Raw genomic sequence first — 23766 nt, forward strand, 5'->3', positions numbered from 1 at the left:
CAGGGAAGTGCAGGAGGTGTGACAAAATACTGTGTAACAAATGTGAAAAGTCATCATGTAAGGTATGTGTTATTTTGTGAAGAAGTTGAAGAGTCACCCACTCTTGTTATAAATAGAACCTCATAACTCATGCAATGGGTTTTTGGGAGCCAAAATTTTGGATAGGCTTGGGCTTAGAAAGAGCTTGGGAGTATTGTGAAGAGCCTTGGCTTATCCATAGCGTAGAGCGATTATACTTCTTTGGAGGAGCAGGTGTTCTTGACTGTAATGTTCCACTATTGGGGCTAGTGGTTGTCAATGGTGTATGTATGGATGAAACTTTCACTTATAAAATCAGAGCCAACATGCTTTCATGCATATGTTTTTATATAGTAAGATTATTCTTGTTGTATTGGAAATGTATGTTATTTAACTTATGCATATTATTATGAACTATTTCGTTTGCATTTGTACGTATCTTTTTGAATGTGTGTTGTTATATTAACTCATCACTTTAACTTGTGGACTATTCCATATCTTACCTTGTGATGTCATTTCACTCATGTGTTACTTTAAAGCTACGTACTATTACAGGCTTCCAAGGGGTGCACTTCCTTTTCCCTTCTTGTGTTGGAACCTTCATGCATCACACTTGAATCTTTGCAGGGTCTCACATTTTATCTTACCCAAAGTTATCTTACTTTCCTCTGCACATTTCCGCAGTCAAGGCATAAAATTATCACCCACTACTAGGACTCCTACTCCAAACGGTGTGAGGTCTAGTTGGTACTTCATATCGGGGAGATCCCCTAAATGTTGCTAGGTCTAACACCGTCAACATTTATGGCGCTAGAAGGAGGGCTAGATGACAAGCTAAGCCCTTGAAGTCTATTTTGAATTTCTGCACATATTTGATGACTTCTCACCAAATCATAACCCCGTCATTTTTTCTAAATCTACAAATATGAAAGTGTCGGTGAGAATTTTAAATGACTTTTCCAATTTCAAGTTCAATGGAAAGGGTGAAACAACCTTATTCAAGCACACACTTTCATTTTCTCAGTTTATACGATAGGCATGACATCCAGTCTGAGGATGATTCATGTAGGTTGTTCGCTCTCACATTCGAAGGGTGCACGAAGCAATGGTGTTACACATTTCCTGAAGCCTCCATGCACTCTTTCAAACAATTCATTGCAGAATCATGTTGTGCTTTCGATCTCTATGATTGTAAAGCACTTAATAAGAAAAAATTAAAATTGCAAGAAACACTTGATGAATCTGTTCGGGTTTTTCACAATAATTTTATTCATTACTACTTCGAATTTCCTGAAAATGAAGTTTATTGGGAGTTCTTAACTCGAATATTTCAATATCGTGTTCACATTTATGAAAATCCACACGAGTTAGAATCTTTCAAATCTCTCCCAACATACCTCAGTGTTAGAGCTTCTAAATCTAAGATGAAAAAGATTATTATTCCAAGTGACCCTTCGTCCCTTTCTCATCAAATAGCTCTAGCTCCGTAGGTCAAGGTGGGAGAAGTTGAGAATTCACTTCTTGATCTACCACTGTCTCCCCCTACCCCACTTACTCAGAATTTCAACACAAAGTTGGACTATGACTCTGATGGTTGTGATGAAGTGTTATCTCCTCTTCCTCAATACTTCAGTCCCTTTGATACTCCATATTTCGATGCGTTGTGTTCACCTATTTTAAATTTATCTTGTGATGTTCACGAGGATCAAGTTCTGGATGGAGTTGGTGTTAAACATGCAACCTGCGATATCATTTTTGATGAGTATGTGTGGGAATCTGAACAAGAATTTGCGGTGAAGGATGAACTCCTTTTTTCTGCACCTCTTCCACATTATCTTGACATTTTCCACTTCTTTCATTCCTGTTCTATCTTGTGAAAATCCACTTTCGAATGTTTCTACTTCCGATCATTCGCAAAACAAGTGGAATGCTAGTTTTTCATTTGAATGCGAAGAGGACAAATTTGTTTTCCCTGATCCTCCTGAGCTCTCATCTTACCTTTCCGAAACATAGAGGGTGAAATTTCTCTTTTTCGTTCATCCCATATTTATGATTCGTCAAATCATGAGGATGCCTCTGTTCGTGAACCTGAACTTTCTGATCGTGGCTGTCGTGATATTTTCGTTCATTCATCCAATAAGGATTCTAATTCTTCCACTATTGATCTTTTTAAGCCATCGATTTTTTATGATCCATTTTCTGATGAATTGGAACCTCCCAAGTTGTTGAGGAAATTCAGCTTGAGCTTATGATTATGTCAATTTCTCGTAGCCTTGAGGTCAGTTCCACGTCTGATCAGAAATGTGTTGAATCTTTCTAGGCTCCTCATCACTTTGTTGTACACGTTGAAAATAAATCTATCTTACAATCTTCACATCCTCCATATGTATCACACGATCCTATCGCTCAATCATTGGAGGAGTCGTATGTAGAAAGCACTGTTTCAAAACAAAAATTTTCTTCTTTCTTCATGTTTGCTCATTTTTCAAGTTCAAAAGTTTGTGCATGCTTTCCTTCGACTCACAATGTGTTTGAACACAATGGTACATCCGCAAAGTGCCTTTCATGTGCTTTCCAATTTTACTTTTTTGTGGTTTCAATCAAGCTTTGGATGTTATGGTTTGTATTGTATTATCTTTCTTGTTTGTTGGTTTTCTTGTATATCTTTTTTGACATACATGCTCTCGCCTACATGCACTAGCCAATGAGCCAATGGCTACATTGGAAGTATCACTTTATATAAATTTGCCTATGTTCTGCTTAGGTTAGGAGTAGGAGTCATGGTCAAATCACGATGCTTGCACTTTTAACTAGTATCGAATACTCTAATCGGTCTTATATTTTCAATTAACCCTTATCAACTAAGTCAAGTAGAGCAGGGAGAGGGGGAAAACCCTAACAAGTATGTCAGAGGTATGTATAAATATCCTTCTCTGAAGGGAAAAGCTCTTCTTCTCTCAATAAGTAGGGATGCCTCTTCTACCTGATGAAATAATAAGTGCCGCATGAAAAAAATGAAAAGTGAAATAAAGGGCGAAAGAAGAGAAAGGATTCCTATGCAGAGAGTTGAAGCAAGTAACTTCGTTTGGGTATTGTCCAAGCTCACTGGCAGTGGTGCAATACTTTTGTTCCTGAAGTGACTCCGTTGGGGTACTGTCTAGGCTTGCTGGCAGAATAACAATACCAGAGATGAAACTAAAACTTTGACAAACTATTTTACTTGTGCATCTATATACCCTTCATCCCCAATCAAAATAACTCAGTTTGGCTTGGCTGTGTTGTCGATGAAGAGAATGGTAGGGACTACATATTTAACTCAAGGTAAGTGAAGAAGTTATGATAATCAAAGAGTTGAACAATGCTTCCGGAAGAGTTAGACTCGCTTTGTATGGGACAAGGTCTATACATAGAGCTGGAGTTCTACCACTGTGTTGCCAATGTTGTAGCGGTTAAAACCACCCTCCAAAATGTTTCCTATGCCTCGATTTTGGAGCCTTCCTTCTTAACCACAACATCTCAACTCACATTGATCCAGGTATTCATGCTTTGAATGAGACTTATATTTCCATTTTCACTTGTGTTTGTTAACTTAGATGATTATTCTAAGTCGCAAGTCAATCTCCCAACATGGTCTCACAACAGTTCTGGGCTTGCCTCCAGAAACTACGCAATCCTTGAGAGAAAATAGCCTTGATGATGGGAATTATGAAGTCCTAACTACCAGTGAACCTTGAGCTCAGAAAATTTGCAGTCATGGGAGGCATCCCAACACTAAGCCCAAAAATTGCGCAACCCTCACTAAGCTCAGAAACTATGCAGTGCACTGAGCCAGAAAGTCGCCCAGTCCCCCAAAACTGCGCAATCTGTCCCAGCAGTTTCCATGACAAGTTTCCCTAGAAAAAAGAAAAAAAAAAAGTAAAAATCATCCCTAAAAAATAGGGATCTATTTTTAGTATCCTAAAGGAGGCACTTGCACTATTTTTAGAAACTTCTGCCAAGTGTCACTTTTTCCTTGATTTTAGGCATGTGCATCATAAACCCTAATTTGTCCAAATCTATTTAATCGATGCTTCTAGAGCTCATTTTCACACTCAATCTTAAAGCTTTAGCATTCCCGAGGAGATCAAGGAACCATCGGTGCAATTGCCAACGCTTTTCTGGGTGAGTTTTTCTTTTTTCATCTTTTGTTGCTTTTTCTGTCACTTTTTGTTGTTTAGCTTGTGTGAGTGTTGTTTCACTTGTTTTTTTTCATGGTTGTGGGTGTTTTAACTTGTATAAGTTTTGTTTCAAGTTATATATTGCCTTTCCTAAGTGTCACATTAGTTTTCTTGTTTTTGCACCAATGGTCGTCGTTGCGACGAATCTCCTCACTTACTTCATTTTCCTTCTATTTGATCAATTGTTGCACTTGATTCACATGAATTTATCTACACTTAGTCAGATATGCACTTAGCTTCACACTATCTCTCAGATCTTCTTCTTTTTCACACTTCCCTTGGGCAGATCTGGGTTTCCCTTGGCCAATTTTCACTTTGCACAGCTGGCACTGTGCAATATGGAGGCTCAAGCCACAGGCTTGGCCTCTAGAATTGCGTAGTGCACAGTTCAAGTTGGCTCCAACTATGCATTGTGCAGTTCCACGAGTCAGCCCTCAGCCTGGCCATTGAGACTGCGCAATGTGCATTCTATCCTAGGCCTCTGCCTAGGATGAACTGTGCATTGCGCAGTTTCAACCATCAATATTTCATCTTGGTTGCTGGGACTATGCAATTCCCATAGGCATCCAATCCCCCCTATCAGAAAAATTTGTGCAATTCTTCCCACATAGTGCCCGGTTTGTTGCTTGAATTTTCCTTGTGAGTTGTTTTTCTTTAGGCTGCCATTAGCTTGCCATGAGTGTCCTTTCTATCCCATAGGTACAACAATTGTTGAGCACCTCTCCAGTAGTCAATGTTACCATGGCATCTAAGAGAGCTGCATAAAATGAAACAACTAAGAGTAGTATTGGGGAAGCAGTTGAGAAAACATTAGTTGATTTGCCCGTATATGCATATACTCAGTTGTTTATAGAGAAGGGATCATCACCAACATGGAAACAAATTAAAGACACTTTTTCAAATGACTTTGAGGTAGATTTAGAGAACTGATGTGTTTATCTCATCATCTGGCAGTGAGGGCTATTCAAGGTTTCCTACAGGTATCCCGACTTCCCGTGTGCGAACACCATCAGCTGGATTGTCTCACATATGGATGAACAGACTATGACATTGAGCAGTGCCAACGGTCATAAGCTTTTCACCTTCAGGGTAGAAGAATTTCAATAGATGTATCATTTTCCTGAGCCAGTAAAGCTAATGGACTCACTCTTCTATGCCACCCATAGCTATGTGAACACAAGAGACATTGTCAAACGCTAGGTGAAAGAGCCATCAAAGTTTCTATAGACACCCAACCATGTGTACCAGACAAAGTCCCTCTAGAAATCTTACCATCTTTTGGTTATCTTTGCTTACGAAATCCATGGTCAAGAGAGAACTGAAACCTTTCCTGAAGGGTGGGAAATCTTATTGGATCAATTGGTGAATGATGGGAGGCCATTAAACTGGTCAGATTTATTGGCTTAACAACTGAAGGCCCATGTAGCACAGACTCAGAATATTCCCAAGGGTGAGCGAGTGAGATTCTATATGTTTGCATACTTACTGGATGCAATCTATGCACAACAACTATTCCTTGGCATGAACTGGACATGGACACCACGAGAGACCACCATGAAAATATATTGCAAGTTACTTTTAGAATGCATTTATCGAGGAGTAATGGCACAAGTAACTGACCACTTTATCATTCGTTGTACAAGCTTATCTTTGAACAAGATCCACCTTGCATTTCCCAAGAAGCAATGGAGCCGATGGTAGATATTGCAGATTGGTATGCCTCACTAGGTGGCATCTTCATTAGAGTGTTTGGCGGAAAGAAGCCTTCACATGTCTTACCAAGGTATGCCACTGACAAACTGATCATGCAAGAAGTATCATACTATCTCTCTACAGGGTTCTCACTAGCATTGCACGGGAAGAATAACACATAGTGGCCCACTCCAACTTTACATATCATATTACATGAGATAAACAACTCAAAAGTCACAGATGTCGAAGCTAAGGAGATAGTGAAATTTGAATTCAGCACTAAGGACTTTAATCTGTATGATCCCTGCAGTATTTAGAAGGACCACTGTACGAGGAAATTACAGTGGATATGTTGTAGGTTGTATCTCTTCATTTTTCTGGATAGTGTAAAAGGAAGGATTGGTTGTTTCTCCGTGGATGTATTCCAAATTGGGTGAACCATGTATATCTGTGTCTCTCTTGTTTTATGCATTTTTTGTTTTTTTTTGTTTTTTTTGTTTTTTTGTTTTGTTTTTTTTGTTTTTGTTTTTATTTTTTTTGCAATATTTTATGTGTACCATTGCTTTGTAATATATAATTTTCTAGCACTCAATAGATTAAGCAAATGATCGAAGTGATAGGCATGGAGTTTGAATAGGAGCCACATAATGATGATGTTGATCTGATGTTGCAAGCACCACAGGTCATCCCTTAGTCTCCACCACCTCCAGTAGCAGAGCTAGCCCCAAGTGAGCAAGGAGATGTTTTTCTCCTTGATGATGATCCATTCATGTATGTGTACAATCTATCATTTGATGAGTTCCAAAAGAGGACTGTACAAGCATGGAGGAAGCACTTTCCAGATGATCATGCATCACCTGCATTCCTAAGAGAAAGGGTGATAGTGTCGGACACCAGGAAGCATCCAAATGCCATTTTTAAATCCAGTTTGGCCTATGCAGGAGCAACGAGATCAAATGTTCAATATTTAATGGCTAAGAATGAGAAACTAGCACAAAACTTGTAGGTTGCTAGGAAATAGGTAGAACAACTCCGAGCAGCAGTGCATAATGCAGTTTCCACATTGGGGGAGATGAGAGCAGCGATACTTGTTTAAGTATCAATGCTTGGAGAAACCATGTGGAAGCTCTATGACGGATTTTTCACCGTACAAAAAGTGGTTGTCCATTTTCATTGCTTACAATAGAAGAGAAAAGATTTTGTTAACACTCTTAAAAACATATAGGTGTTGGGTGCAGGAATTGTGCTTAAGAAAACTCCTCAACACTTAATTGTCAACACGGGGTTTCGTAAACTTAGAGATGAAGCACAGACAATGCCAGAAGTGGTATGTGCTTTTCCTATTCCTAATCCCACTTCTTAAAGGAAATGCTTGTAGAATCATACAGAAAACAATCTTAAAGGAAATTAACACCAAGGCAACTCTAGTGCTGGAAGAAAAATTTGTAAGTAAATCAAGTAAAGGAGTTTTCATACAACTAAAACAATCTTAAATGCTGGAATGAAATGCTATGTTCATCTTCAGATAGATAGCTAACATTCTGACAAGTGGGCCCTTGCAGAGATCTGTTTTCCTCTTGATCTTCCTTCTACACAAACAACCTGTTCTTGCATTGTTGCAATCTGCTTGCACTAGTGCAAGTATAGTGTCTCTGTGTAAAAGTATATTTTACCTCCCTTACTGAAGATTTATGTCTTTGTGAAGGTGCTCTAAGCCTCAGGGCTTAGAGCACTCTGTTTCTGTGACAAGAGACTAGCTCTTGCACCAAGGCAGAGTTTCCTTCACCAAGTTTCCAATTACTTTCGAAAAGACTAAAAGACGTGCTGAAAAAGAATTGCAACTGCAAATGAAATCCTGAAATAAATTGTCTATGGAAAGGAAATGATTTAATTAATTAAATCTTGCAGAGGAAGTAAACTTCATGAAATGAAAGAAACTCAAAGTAATCAAAGCAGTAGTCTAAGTGATTTGCACGTGTCAACTAACTTTGGAAATCCACTCAAAGTGTTTATGTTCCTTAGTCATAAAAACATAAAATGCAAGTATAACGTGTTTGTGATAAATCCATGCAATTGTTCTTAGGTCCTTTAGAAATATGCCTTTAATGCTGAAGACAATTACTGAAGTTAATAATTCATTTTCTTGCAAAATAACTGGAAATGATATGCAAGAAAGAAATTCAATGTTTGCTGTAAAATAAATAATTGAACTGAAGTGCAGGAAGTCGCATGCACTGGTACAGGAAAAGGGCTTCCTGCACGATCCAAGCGAGAGTGAATTGAGACAAGGATTGTGAGTAAAGGAATGTGAGAAAGGAATTCCAGAAAAGAAATAAATTCAACTAACTCCCAAGCCACAGATCCATTTCACACTTTAACTACCAAATAGATTCAAATCAGAATTTTAGAAATAAATATCAGAACTACTCACACCATGCAACTGCAAAAAGAAATATTCACACTATCTTTCTAAATACCGGAAGCACAAGGGGTAAACGAGCTGGGTTGGTTGGGCCCTAGCCAACCAACTCGTTTCCCGTTTAAGAAACGAAAAGGTTCAACACTCAAATACGCATCAAAGATAAATTAAACATAGTGTATGAAAATCATGGTGGATTCCTTGTATTACTTGACCAACAAATGTGCATAGGAGTGAAAATCTGGCCCAGAGCCAAGGGTGATACCCAAATTACATAAAAATGAAATTACAATCAATGGATTGGTAGCTAGTTCTACCTATGATCTATATTTTATACATCCTTTCGGCCTTATCCATATTCCACTAATTACAGACATTTTCTTATTCAGGCCTTTCGGCCGAACAAACTAACAACCGAAATTACAGTATCGGCCAATAGTTATAAAGGAACGTGTGTCTCGCTTGGTCATAGACCATCATTGTAAAACATCCTTGATTGTGCACCACTGATATCCTTATTCAATTCATCACCAGCTAAACTCGGAGTCAAGGATCAAATCCGTTCGCGTGGAAAGATTTATCTCACAGAAATCTTGGAGAGTCCTCGTGGTGGTGTAGGAATCTGCCTACATTGATTGTTAGGCCCCTATACTACTAGTGTAACCCCTTATTGTTATTATTAAAACCCCCTTATTATATTTTTGTACCCATGTAGTCCCCATATTATTACTATTGTGCCCCATAGAAGCCCACTATTGTTATTATTGTGCCCTTACATTATTATTGTTATGTCGGCTCTGATTATATTATGACCCCTTAGACTCCTATATATAGAAAGGGGGTCTTGTCATTTGTATTATCGAAGAATTGTTCATTTGTGTAATGTAAAGGAGGTTTCCCCCTCAAAGAGGCTGAATTATAAGGCGTTGATCTATCTTTTCTATCTTTTTTGTGAGCTGGTTTCATAGCATTTGGTATTGGAGCTTTGGATTCTAGGGTTTCGCCACTCCAAACAGGTCATCATGGAATTTGCGCTATAACTTTTTGTCTGCGACGTTTCAGATGCTAAAAACAAAACCCATTTGGGTTGAAATCGTTCTAAACCTCGGGTCTGAATTTTATAGCTTTTTGTGCTATATTTGCGAAGATATGCTCTAAGGAATTTTGCCTTTTTGAAAACTCCCAAATTACATTCCAAACAGGTGACCTGGGGAAAATAGTCATAACTTTTGTTTGAGAATCAGATTGAAATTTCATAAGAAGTTACATAATGAGGATGGACTGTAGTTTCTTGTATACATTTTTTAGATCCAAAGGTTGAAACAGTGACACGTAGCACGTCATACAAGTTCGCTCTACTGAACTAGTCTATAATCAGGTCACTGTGGGAGATTTGGCATAACTCTTCCTTGGAGAATCCAATTTGGATCAGACTGATGGCATTGGAAAGAGGACGCAAAGGGCTACTACAAGTCGCAATTTCAGAACTGGAAGTTCCAAAATTACAGAGTTACAGTCATTTCAAGATAGAGCTCCTAAAATCAAGAAAAAGCGAGATGAGGAAGTTTGATGGCAAGGATCCGGTAGATTGGATACTACAGATGGAGAAATATTTTGATCTACATGGTGTACCACTATTACAAAAGGTATGTATTGCATCTAATTATTTAGAACTGAATCAGTTTTTATGGTATAAAGGGCTTTTTTCTCGTAAACCACTTGTCACGTGGTCAATTTTCACAGAGGAAATGATAGCACATTATGAGGATACAAAGAGAAACACCTTCTTTAGCCAATTGATAAATCTCAAACAAAAGTGTTCAATGGAAGAGCACATTGAGGACTTTCAAAAATTGAATATAAGGGAAAATGATATTCCAAAGAAGCAGAGGATTGATGTCTCCATAGGGACTTTAAAGGATAACATTCAACATGAGGTTCATCTTTGGGAACCTGATTCATTGGAGAAGGCATTCAGGTTGGCAAGAAAAGTGGAAAGCAAAATTATGGAAACAATGAATTCTACCCCTCACAACTATAAACATGGAAGTGTTGTTTCTCCTAGCCTTCCACAACCTACAAGGGTGACACCATGACAATTGGAAGAAAAAAGAGAAAAAGGGCTTTGTTACAATTGTGATAGCAAATGCACTAAAGGTCATAAGTGTGCTGAGAAGAAATTATTTTACATAGATTATGAAGAGGAGGAAGAAAAGGATCAAGAAACATCAAAAGAAGAGGATATACACCAGGAACCAACCCCAAAGAAAGAAGAAATGAATCCGACCATATCTTGTAAAGCATTGGCAAGAATTACCACTCCTCAAACTCTCAATATAGAAGGACATATCAAGAAGGAAAAGGTTCAAGAAGTGAAATATCACATCGATAAAGAAGAAATGAATCCAACCATATCTTGTAATGCATTGGCCGGAATTACCACTCCTCAAACTATCAAGATAGAAGGACATATCAAGAAGAAAAATGCTCAAGAAGTGAAAGATCACATCGAGCATCAAGAAATGAATCCAACCATATCTTGTAAAGCATTGGAAGAAATTACCACTCTTCAAACTCTAAAGATAGAAGGACATATCAAGAAGAAAAAGGTTCAAGCAGTGAAAGATCACATCGAGCATCAACAACAAGTTCTCCAACTTTTAAAGGATAACGCCACCTTGGTGCAGAATCGAATGAAAAAACAGATAGATCAACATCGCAGTGAAAAATGTTTTGATGTAGGTGATTGGGTATTTTTACGGCTACATCTCAAGCAAGCTATTTATGAGAAGGAAATGTTGGCAATACTACATGCACTTAAGAAATGGCGACCTTACCCAATGGGAAGACATTTCAAGGTAAAAATGGATCATGATAGTCTTAAATACTTTTTAGAACAAATATTATCTTTAGAATAATAGAAAAAATGGGTCACAAATATGTTGGGTTATGACTTTGACATCATCGATAGAAAAGGGAAGCAAAATTTTGTTGCAGATGCACTCTCAAGAAAGGATGAGGATGTGGAAGCATTGTTTTGTGCTATTTCTATTATCCAACCAAATTGGATAAATGAAGTAAGGGATGAATGGAAGAAGGACGAAGAAGTGTGGCCACTCATTCAAAATTTGCAAAAGATCCCAATTCAAACAATATGGGCAGAACTTGAAGAGAAAGGAAAAATCATATTGGAACTTGGAGCAGTCACAGAAAAAAGAACCCGACAGCTACTGATGAGCCCCAAAAATGGATAATTATTTGGGCTCATTCAATCTCCTAATTTGACTTAATCCACCATTCTCATTAGTTTATTGCATGTTTTTAATTATATTTATGCTAATAGAGTGAATTGGGTTAGTCATTATGCCAACAAGTCTAATGTGTGCTTTGTGTAGCCTTTTTGGTCAATTTGGAGACAAAATTGAAGGTCTTAATGAGCACTTGGCAGCCAAATTCGTGGGAGAACAAGGGAGAGGATTTGTAGGAAGGTGTCCCCTTCATTTATGGGCCCTTACCTCGAATTCTCCACCATCAGCTCGGAGTTCAAGGGCCACCGAATCAATCAACACAAGGGCAGCCAAGCAAGTCAAGTAGGACTGCTGTTAACTACAAGTCTTGGGCAGACAAGTCCCTAAATTTTAGGAGGACTGTTGGGTCCTCAAATTGTATAAATAAGAAGGCTTATGGCCTCATTTTTGTTAGCCAGTGGATGTTATCTAGTTAGCCAGTAGATAGTAGCTAGTGGTTAGTCATTTTGTAGCCAATAGTTAGCTAGTTTGTAGTTCGATTTTTATGCAATAGATTAGCTTTTGTGGGGGGACCGTTCAAACAGAGCAATTCATAAACAAATTTGTGGGGACCGTTCAAACAGAGCAATTCATAAACAAGACGAAGCTATTGGTATACAGGGACCGTTCAAACAGAGCAATTCATAAACAGATTTGTGGGGACCGTTCAAACAGAGCAATTCATAAACAAGACGAAGCTATTGGTATACAGAACTTACTTCTTAAATTCTCTCAGCTTTCTGGAAATAAGAGTCTGACTCTCTAGTTCTTCTCCTCAGGGAACAAGCACGAGTCTTCCACGACCTCTCTCCACGGGTCTTTACTCCAGCGCCTTATAGTTCAACCTCTTTCGAAAACAGAAACTATCCTCAGACGTGCAGAAACTGTCCTCAGACAGACGGCCCAGAAGGCTTCGATATTAATAAAAAGCAAGAACAAAATACAAAGCTTATTACAACAGAAGTGTCTCAGAGTTCATTACAACACACATGCTCTCAATCGAACGATGCCTGAACTCATGAATGACTCCTTCTTAAATAGACCTCAAACGAATTTAAACTTAGCTAAGACATGACATAAGGTAGAAATAATTGAGGGTCCTGTCGGTATCTTTTTCCACCGACGGTGTCTACTCAATCTTTCTTTTGTACAAAAGATTCCTATCACAACATGTAACCAACATTATTACATTGCTGACAAGAGATTCTTATGCTACGATCTTCTTTTACCAAGGTCCTGTGGGGCTCCTTGTCTCCCATAAATCTTCTTCGGACGATCCGGCAGATGGCTCGTACTCATCGATGAGTTGTCGATGGTATCTATTCATAAGTCGGTTATACTGTTCTTCGATTCCCTCATTTGGATCTTGCGCATCTGTCATTTCTCCTTTTTCTTTTGGCGGTCTTGTCATACTGTGAGATGCTGCAGATGACGATTCTCCTTTTATGATTTTTGTTTTGATTCTGTGAAGTCCTGGTTGTAGTGGCGTATGCATTAACTCCTGTTTTTCCCACTTGTTCAAAAAAGAAAGAGCACTTATTTCAATATCCAAAAAAGAATCTTTAAACGCATTTCGTGCTGCTGGTGACCTTTGTACTGCCAATTCTATCCCATCTAATGATTCCCATTTAAATATCTGGAACATATTAGTGGAACTTTCAATAGAGTGTTGTACCCATAACCTGCAATTTTCGCTCAAACAGTCTCTATGCTGCCATCCTAACTCAAAAATTATTGAAGTGCATATTCTTTTAGAGATCATCAGACTAATGATGTGGATGACATTATTGTTCCAATTTGGAGATATAATTGAGATGGTGATTAAAGCCTTTTGATTAATTGCAAATTTTAAAGCTTTTGGTTGTCCTTGCAGGCTATCCATTTTATTAAGAATTTGAATTTTTTCAGCCAACCTCAAATTTCCAAACTCATGGAACCATTCAGCATGCTGTTTGATTAACTCTTGATTGTTACCAGATTCAGAATTACCAATCGTTTCATGACTGAATGTTTGAGAAAAAGGATTTGGTTCTATGCTGTCTCTCATTCTCAAACTATGAAAATCCCACTGATAAGCATATGTTTTTAAATACTGGAGGGATCTTTGTATGCATTGAGATACTCTGGTCACCTGAATTTTTCTGCATTTTCCTTCTTGAAATCTCCAATCTGCAAACTTCTCAAAAATTTCATATTGAGGAAAAGTATCAGTATTTGCATAATTGCCATCTATCCTTTGGAGGAAAGAGGACTCTAGTTCCTCAAATATATCTGGAATTCTTAGAGAAAGCAGATATTTTACCATCTCTTCTTTTATGGGAATTTCTTCTAGATCCAGAATTTTGGCACCTGTAAAAATACTAAGGGCAAAGTCAACACTGCCTATGATCTGATAGTAATTCAAGACTCTGAGTGTCCAGATCATTTCATCTGTGTAGATGCTAGACCATAAGTCAGATAAGCTTCTGAAGAAAAGCTTCACCTTCATATTTGGTAAAGAAAATACTTTAACCAAGTTTTCATCAAGGCCTAGAGATATACCCAGATTTTTTGACTGCCATGCTTGGCATTTTCTAATCCACCAATTCCTTCTTAATCTAAAACCAACCAATTTCTTGATCTCATCTGTGACAAGACTTGCATAATTTTCTAAGATTCGAAATCTATCTACAAAGGTTGCGAAACTATCATCTGCAGGGCCTTTCCCTGGGATCTCAAAAACTGAATATTTACAGGTTATGAACATTTTGCTCATGTCTCTGGTCAGAACGTCTGTCAAGAAATTCGAGTTACCTGGAATCCACTCGACGTCAAAATCAAATTGCTGAAACCAGATTTGCCAGGCTAAAATCCTGCCCTCTGCAAGTTGCCTTGAAATCTTTGCTGTCAGAAAATATTTAAAATTTTTGGAGTCTGTTCTGATTAAAAACCTTACCGGTGTTAGATATACCTCAAACCGCTGAATCCCGTTGAAGATAGCTAATGTTTCCTTTTCAGCTATGAAGTAATTTTTCTGACTTGCTGTAAACTCTCCGGAAGCATATCCACACAGATTTTCTTCAATCTCTCCTTTACTGTTTCTTCTTTGTTCTAACAATACAGCTGACCAAAAGTTAAGAGAAGCATCAGTTTGCAAAATTAATAAACCATCACCTGGTGGTTGAAGCTTTGGTAACCGCTGACATTCTTCTTTAAGTTTCTTCACTGCTTCAGTTGCTTCTTCTGACCATCCTCCGTCGCTGTGTCTCCTTATAGCAGCTGTCTTTTCTGAGAGTTTTGGAATGTATTTGTGCAAGTAATTCAGAACTCCAATAAATCTTTGAATTGCCCTTTTGTCCTTCAGTTCATCAGGAAACTGTGTCAATTTTGTTAACACATGGGGCTGCATTTGAATAGAACCATTTGCAACATTTATCCCCAAAAAATCGATATTATCCTGAAATAAGGACATCTTTTTTTCTGACAAAACTATGCCATGCTTTTTCACTTCTTCAAGGAAAATTTCTAAATGTTTTAAATGAGTATTTACATCTGGACTATGGATCAGAATATCATCTATATATGTAACTATAAAATCATATTTAGCAAAAATATAATCCATCCTTCTTTGGAAGAAGGCTGGAGCGTTCTTCAACCCAAATGGAACAACTTTCCACTGATAAAATCCTGCTGGACATATGAAAGCTGTTTTGTGTCTGTCTTCTGGCTGAATCTGTATCTGATAGTAACCTGACTTCATGTCAAATTTACTGAACACCTTACTATGTTGAATCTTCTGCATTATTACTTCTGGTCTTGGCAATGGGTAATTAAAATTCTGAGTAATTGCATTAAGAGGTTTGTAATTTATCACCATACGTGGTTTACCTCTTACTATCTCAGAATGGTTTCTTACTAGAAATGCAGAACAGGCATAATGAGATTCACTAATTTCTATTAACTGCATCTTTAGTAGTTCTTGAATTTGATTCCTCATTTCTTGTTCATCAGAGGGTGTGCAAGGAATCACTTTACCTTTTACTCCATTGTCATGTAAGGTGACTATCTCCTGCATCGGAATTTCAGTTTCCCAAAACTGTTGTGGGTTGTCCGAACAGCTTTTCAGAAGTCTCTGGTAGATATCTTTCTGTTCTGTAGACCAGTTTTCTTCAATGCATGCTGATTGTTTGTTTATCTTTTCTGCTCTAGCTTCATAGATTTGTAGGACCTCTTGCCAATCATTTGAATCTTTAGTCGGCCTTCTAGTTCCTACTTTCTTTTGTCTATTCTCATGCCTAGCTTCAGAGTTTGCTATGCTTAGTCTAGGCACAGATATAGCTTTTTTCTTCAGATTTATTATCAGCTTATCTTGGCTGATAGTGACTGGAAGCACAAAATTTATAAATGGCATGCCTAACATCAGACTTGCTGAAGGGTCATAGTGCTGAATTGCAGAGATTTTTACAATACTCCCTCCAACTTTTAAAGAAATATTGTCTACATAATGTGTGAGCTGGACAGATCCTCCAATTGTTTCTGAAACTAGTATATTTTTTAATGGTTTCCAGAGAGATTTAAACAAAGATGGTCGAGCTAGATTATTTGATCCTCCAGTATCTACAAATGCATCTACTGAAATCCATTCATTTCTTACTTGAACTTCTACTGGAATATAAATCAAGCTCTCTGTTTTCACAATCTTTTTCAACAAAGTATTTTGTTCATTTCTTGAAATCTCTGGCAGAGGTATACTAGTTGATGGTGCAATTTTCTTTTCAAATGGACATAAAGAATTAAATTGAGGTAAAGATGATGCAATTTGTTTACCTCTATTTGTCCTCTCTGATACTGCTGTTTCTTCTGATCCTTCTTTAGAAATTGATTCTGAGTCTGAATCATCTTCTGTCTCACTTGATGACTCAATAGTTGAAGAACTTTCTATATCACTATAGTGCTGTTCACTATAAAAATCATCATCAGAGCAATTTGTACAAATATTCATTTTCTGTACAGGTTCTTCATCTTCATTATCTGAAACTGCTGTAAGAATATATACATCAGAAATTTCTTCATCTGATTCTACCACAGACCAATCATCTTGAAATTCTTCAATATCTATACAAGCTTTAAGTTTACTAGATGATTTCTGGGGACACTTTCTGGCAAAATGTCCTTCCTTTTTACAAATGAAACAACAATTGTTGTTTCTTGGAGCTATTCTCTTTTTCAAATATCTGAATTTTCTGAAAGGTCTCTTTGGGTTCGATACTCTTTTGGGTTTGTATCTACCATACCTTTTATATTTCTTTTTCTTTGATTTAAAAGGCGTCCATGGTAATACAGTCCTGCAGACATCTGAACTCGGGGTGATGTCATGCGCCTTCTTTTGCCAACACAAATATTTGACCTTTTCTGACACTCTAAACAAAAGATCAACCCAATAAACTTGTTCTAAACTTCTCATTTGAACCTCAAGATCTTTCATAATCAGATCTCCTAAGTTTCCTGGCAACTTTGACAAAAAAGAAACTTTTTGAGCAATATCATTAAACAGATTAGCTTTAAAGACTTTAGCCATAAATTCTTTACCAAATTGATCTAAATATTTTAGATCTTTAAGTTCCATGTGGCTAAGGTCAGTCAATAGCTGTTTCTTTTCATCTTTTGGTTCTGGAATGAATTGAGTTTTTAACAGCATTTCAAATGTAGCTAATCCTGCTTCCATGACTGCTATTCTTTTTTCCTCTGATCCTGCCATCCACCAATCAAACACTATTCCTGCCATCCTCTTTTCAGCTAAGATCATGATAGACACATTGTCTAATCTTGTTGTGACCTGCATCTGATATAAGGCTCCTATCCAGATTCTAATAGACTCACCAGGATTGGATGAGTTATCTAGATCTAGAATGTAACCACTAGAATTTGTAGCAAACAGATCTTCTTCAACTCTCGGGTACTTAGCTTCTCTCAGGATGTGAGCTTTATTTTGATTCTTTATTGATGGCATAATAAAGGATGGAAATTTTATTGCAGCTTGTTCTAAAGACATGCCTTCCTTTTTTGATTCGAAAGGTTTTTCTGCTTTGAACGTTCTAGAAGAACCACTGGTTAACTTTCCAGTGTCTCTGGAAGTCCCTTCTCCATCACTTGTTTCTGGTACTTCTTCCTCTAAATCCCAGTAATTTGGGGCTATCATATCTACATGAAATTTTGGGATTTTCTTACCTTTCTTCTTCATTTTTCTTTTTCTTCTTTCCTCTTTTTCTCTCTTCTCTTCTTGTTGCTCTTCATACAACAATTTTAAATTTTCATTTATCAGATCTGCTTGTTGTCCTAAATTGTCTAGAACATTTTCAGCATGAGAACACCAAGTAGTCAAGTAATTTCCTACTTGATATACTTGTTCCAGATCATTGGGCTCTTGTGATTCATGTTCTAGGAGAGGTGCACAATCTGCTCTGGTAGCAGGCTGTTTTGACATTGAAGAAGAGACACAGAATTTTGTTTTTGGTGGCCATTTTCCTCCTCTAACAAATCTTTTATTTTCATATCTATATTCTTCCATAGGTGGATAATTCTGTACATGAGTTCTAAACATCTTATTTACAGCGAGAAAATGTTTCTCTTCAGGTATATACAATTGCTTTTCAGACCGGGGTGTGCTTGTGGAAGTAGACGGCTGTTCTTCTGGTATAGATAACTGTTTGTAAAAAGACCTTCTTCCACTTTGGACTGGACTTTCTACTGGTAATACATGTTTCTCTGGCAGAACTATTGGCTTGGGAATCCTAGGGTAAATTGACTGATTTGGAATGATTTTTACCCCTCCATCTTCGAGAGCCAATCTTTTAATTTTTCTGCTTATATCGTCTGAAGCCAAAGACTTATATTGGATATACCAGTGATCGGGTAATGTTTCTTTGTCATAATGCACACCTTCAATCTGTGCATTTCCTATCCCGACAGTCACACAGTCTTTTAACACCGGCTGTTTTAGTTTAGGATGTACTGTATTTGTTAACTGAAAGGAAGTTTGAACAATTACAGACAAGAATTCACTTTCATCCGCCATAGACAGTCCTTGCACTCCTATCAAGGCTTTCCAACAGTCTTTAAGATGTATGTCTGTCAAACTAATAGCATAATCAGGATAAATTGTTCCATGCTGACAACCAGACATCAAATTTCCCAGTATTGTTCCTATTCTGGCATGATCATATTCATTGTGCCTTGAATCAAACAATTCTGCTATGCAGGGAGTATTTAAACCATGTCTAAATAGGGGAGCCAAACCAATCCTTATAGCTCCGAAATGTAAATAATAAAATCTTCCTTCCTACAAATCTATGAAGCTAGAGCAGAAAAGATAAACAAACAATCAGCGCTTTCAGCTCATTTTCAAGTCCTTCTTGTGGACAGTTTTGATGTAACTCTTCATTTCTTGATCAATAAAGATGAATCCAGCTTTGCACCAGCTCTAAATCTCTCTTGGGAGGCTGTAGCTCTTGGGGTTGGGCCCATCCCAAGCGCCCAGTACCTCCTTCGTTTATCTTTATGTGTTTGCTGCATTCTTAAAATAAAATCTGCTATTTAGATTTAGATCTTGCTTCGTTATTTAGATTTATTTTGATGGTTAAAGTAGCTGTTTATGTTTAGAATATATTGGTAGGATAATAACAGGAAAAAGCTCCAAAAAAGGGTCAGCAAACGCTTTTGGTTTCACCTCTTCCTTATTGGATCAGGGGCTGGAGTTGAAGTAACCATGTTGTCCCAAACAAAAACACTTTCTTTGCTTCACCATGCAATCATTAGTGTTTGAATCTCGTTCGTAGAACTTGATATCAGTTTGGATGCATGCTTAGGTTTACAATCACTTAGTTTCATAGTTGTTTCACATGGTTTCACTGCAAATAAACTTCTATTCATTTCCTTTTGCTGTTAGGTCAGATTAGAGTGAAGTAACTAGGTCATAGGTTTTATAACTAGATCTTTGTTTTCTTGCATGTCTTTGTTTGGTCAGTTTGAAAAACCACTTGCAGAGTACCTGTTATCCTTCCTTACCTGCCCATACTCCATCCAACCTACCTGCTTCGCCCTTCACTTATAACCCTTACCTTACATTTGCCTCATCCGCTTACTTTGCCATGATTCTCATCTTCTTGTGCAACATCGCTTCATCCATCCTTGAACAAATCCAATCGCTCCTTAGCCTCATCCACCAAGTCCTAGACCTCTTCACACCCCTATTTCACCTCCATACTCATTCCTCCTTCTTTTTCCCTCCATCTATGCTCCAAAATCCCATTTCGAAACATCCTGTAGAAGAATTACAGAACATCTTGTAGAAATCCTGAACATCCTGTAGAACCCCTGCAGACTTCCTGTAGAAGCTCATAAACATGGTTTCTTGGCAGCCAAACTTTGTGAGACTCTCTGGAAGGGTGTTAGGGACCCCTTAGACCATCTATGAACCTTCCCAACCTTTCCCAAGCATTTCTCCTCCTTGATCCACCTCTGCACAGTAAAAAATAGTTAGAAGCACATGCATGATAATTCCAACAACTTAAACAAAAATACAAAAAGATGCTTTCTTCAGATAGAGGTAGTCTAGACACATGTACTTTACCTTCATAGAAGTAATGGCATCTCTTTTAGTAGTTTGCATGCTCTCCTTTGCGTCAGTAGGACTAGTTGGTATAATTAGGGTTTGCGTTTCTTTTTGGCTTTCATTTTCTTTTCGCAATTAGATTAGCTTCCTTCGAGTTAGCTTTCATCCATCAATTAAAAAGCTTCTTCTAAGAGCTCATAGAAGTTGGCTTAAGCTCCTAGCGGACTTGTGCCAGCTGACCAAGTGACAGCTGCGGCAAGAGCTAGTACTTGTGCATACAGCACCGTCGCTTCCAAGTTTGTTACGAACTACCGGGTTGATAAAATTAGAGAAGGAAGCTCCAGGAGTTGTAGCATTATTGCTACAATACTGGAGCCCACCATCTTTTTGGTGCCGTTGCCGGGGAAGCGTCAGAGTATTGGTGATTGCCGCTTTTCTTCTATTTTCCACTACAATCTTCTGCTAAGTAGTTTATTTCATTTCCATTATGAAATTTCATTTATGCAAAAGTATATTAGCATTTCCCGCTTTCATAGATTAGCATTTCAATTCCGCAATTTCATTTCTGCAAGCGTAGATTAGCATTTCAATTCTGCAAGCGTAGACTAGCATTTCATTCCTACAATTTCATTTGAGCAAAATAGATTAGCCCTTTCCTGCTTTCATTTCAATTCCACATTTTCATTTTAGCAAGGTAGTTAGTTGTAGTTCAATCTATTTCAGTTTTGCAGGTAGAAGTAGAAAAAAGAAAAAAATCAACCAAAAAGATTTCATTTCATGCCTTGTAGGAGTAGAGATAAGTTAGAAAAATGATTGCACAACACCCCCACTGCTTCACACAGCCAACCTTCTCTCTCTTCTTCGATGGCTGTGACTAAGAAGAACCCCTGGGTGGACATCAAGGCATATTTAAAGAACCTCTAGGGGAGAAGAAGAAGAAAACATTCCTCTAAGCGAATGGCTACAAGCAGAAATGTTGGGAGCAACATCTTGTCCAAAGATGAATTTGAAAATCAGATCAAAGATTTCAAGAGTGATATGAGGTAGTTTCTTGCCATGCAACTGGATACCTTGCGGATCCAACAGAAGTAAGAGGAAGCCAAGAGGGCTTTGGTCATTTTTTGTCCTAGGTGCACTAGAAAGCATCCTAGGAATGAATGTCCATTGTACTCCATAGAAGTGTGTTTTTTCTGTGAAGAATACCATCCTACAGATCAGTGCCCTTCCTTACCCAGATTCAAAGCTGCATATCAGAGAGCCAAAGGAGCCACTGAATCACTCTATTACATGAACCAAAGTTGGCCGCATGGACCTAGATCTTACCAGCAGGAACTGCAAGGGACACCCGAGACCTATTATGACCCCTATCAAGCCACTTTCATGCCTTCTTGGGGTCCCCCTGCTCATCCTTCCTAGTTCACACCTCCTCCTTGTTCCTTCATAGATCCATATTATGCCCAACCAGCTGCTCATTCGTTTCACTCTTATGCTCAGCCACAGCCTCAGTGGAATGCACCTCATCAGGGGTGGAGGCCCCAGTACAACACTCCTCCCACTTCTTTTCCTCCACCACCTACTCATCCACAACCATCGCCTCCTGCTCCACCAAGGCAACCCCAAATGCCTGCCCAACCACAACCCCATCCACATCCATCTCAAATATACACCCCCACTCAACTACCCATACCACCATTCCCAAACCTGCCCATTGGAGCAGCTCAACACAATTGCAAAGCTGAGGCACAACATGTCCAAACAACTCCTCTTGAGCTCAATGATCTTCACCATAGCTCAGGAAGAGCATTGCAAAAAAGAGATCATCTTGAAAGCATTGAAGGATCACATCTAGCAAAAGAAGATTCAAGAGAGGGGATCAAAGAACCCTGGGCTGCACTTGATGACGAGAAGAGATCAGAAGCAGAAATCAAGAAAGCTCCCTCATGGTTACCATCAAACCCTCCATGTATTCAAGAGAAAGATCAACAAAAAGAGGAAGATGAGAAAGTCATGGTAGAAGGTGACATGAAGAATGATCCAGATCAGCAAAAGGACCAAGGATATCAAAGCTATATTGAGATATGGTTTCAGAAGGTGACTAAGTTGCAGCAGTACTCTCTTCCTCAGCTATGTTTGATCCCTTTAAATTCAGATCATTTGGTCTCTAAAGTCCGGATAGTTGTCCAAGCATGCATTTCGAGCCTTCACATCATTTTTTCTCTAATCTCGATGTGCACATGGCTCCATTGGAAGTATTCTTATACTTGAAAATGATTTTGTTTTTCAAGTAGGGTAGGGTAGAAAAAAGATAAAAGATAAAAAAAAAAAAAATGAAAATAAGAAGAAAATAAAAATCTAAGGTGAAAACCTCTTCGGAGGCGCCTCAGATTGGCTCATTGATTGAAAACCTCCATGAGGCGGTCAATGGGTTGGAAAAAAAAGAGAAAAGAGAATAAGATCTCTGGGTGAAAACCTCCCTTGGAGGCGCCCAGGGCAGGCAATTAGGGTGAAAACCTCCATGAGGCGCCCTAGTTGTTTTTCAAAAAAAAAAAAGAGAAAAAGAAAAAGAAAAAGAAATCTAATTCCCCTTGAATAATTTCAGGTTGCAGCAATGACATTGCAGGTCAGGAGGATCACTCAAAACAAAGACAAAGGAGTTTTTGTGCCTTCTACAGGAAGTTCTGTATTTCTACAGGAAGCTAGAAATGGATTTCAAAAAGGTGGTTTGGCGAACTTGGTAGCTTCCTCAATGGTTCAGAAGTCCTCCTGCAATCTTCAAACTCCTCCTCCATCATCTCCATACCTGCATCACAGCCCAAGCTCAGTTTTTCTTTCCATGCAAAAATTTGCAAAATGCCTTGAAGCAAAAATACCTAGAACAAAATTTGTTTTTGCCCTAACTTGAAAACCATGCATCCATTTGAAAAACCGTTTTATGGGAAATTGCACAAGGGTGATGGCAACACGCCTGAGAAGTTTCAGCCAATTCCGGTGCACGGTTTCCAAGAAATCAGCCTCCATCACCATCAGCCATTTTTGCATTTTCTCCATATCCGTGCATCCATTTCAAAACCTGTTTCATGGGGATATGCATATGAGTGATGGTAACCTACCCAAGCAGTTTCAGCCAATTCCGATGCACGGTTTCCGAGAAATTGGTCTCTGAAATATTCAGCCATTTTCTAATTTTCTCAAAATATGTGCTTCCATTGATCACGATTTTGCTATGGGAGGTGCACCACGATGATAGGAACATGCTCAGAAGTTTTCAGATCAATCCGGTTCACCGTTTGGGAGAAATGGCGAAAACAAGTTCTGGTCTTGTGAAAATTCAATGGCAGCAGCTTGAGGGTGCAGATCTGAACGTGGAAATGAATTCTTGTTGCATGCATCTGGCCAGAGGACACTTGTACAAGGAAACCAGCCATGAATCAGCAACCAAGCCATCATGCAACTATAAAATCAAATGCATGCAGCAATGACAACCCACAACAGCTCACGGCAGCCATTCGACTTCGAGGTATGTGACTGAAACTCGTTCTTCTA

This window comes from Pinus tabuliformis, chromosome 1_2 (genome assembly GCF_031772625.1).
Source record: "Pinus tabuliformis cultivar Carrire ecotype Pingquan chromosome 1_2, CPIR1, whole genome shotgun sequence".
NCBI lineage: Eukaryota > Viridiplantae > Streptophyta > Pinopsida > Pinales > Pinaceae > Pinus > Pinus tabuliformis.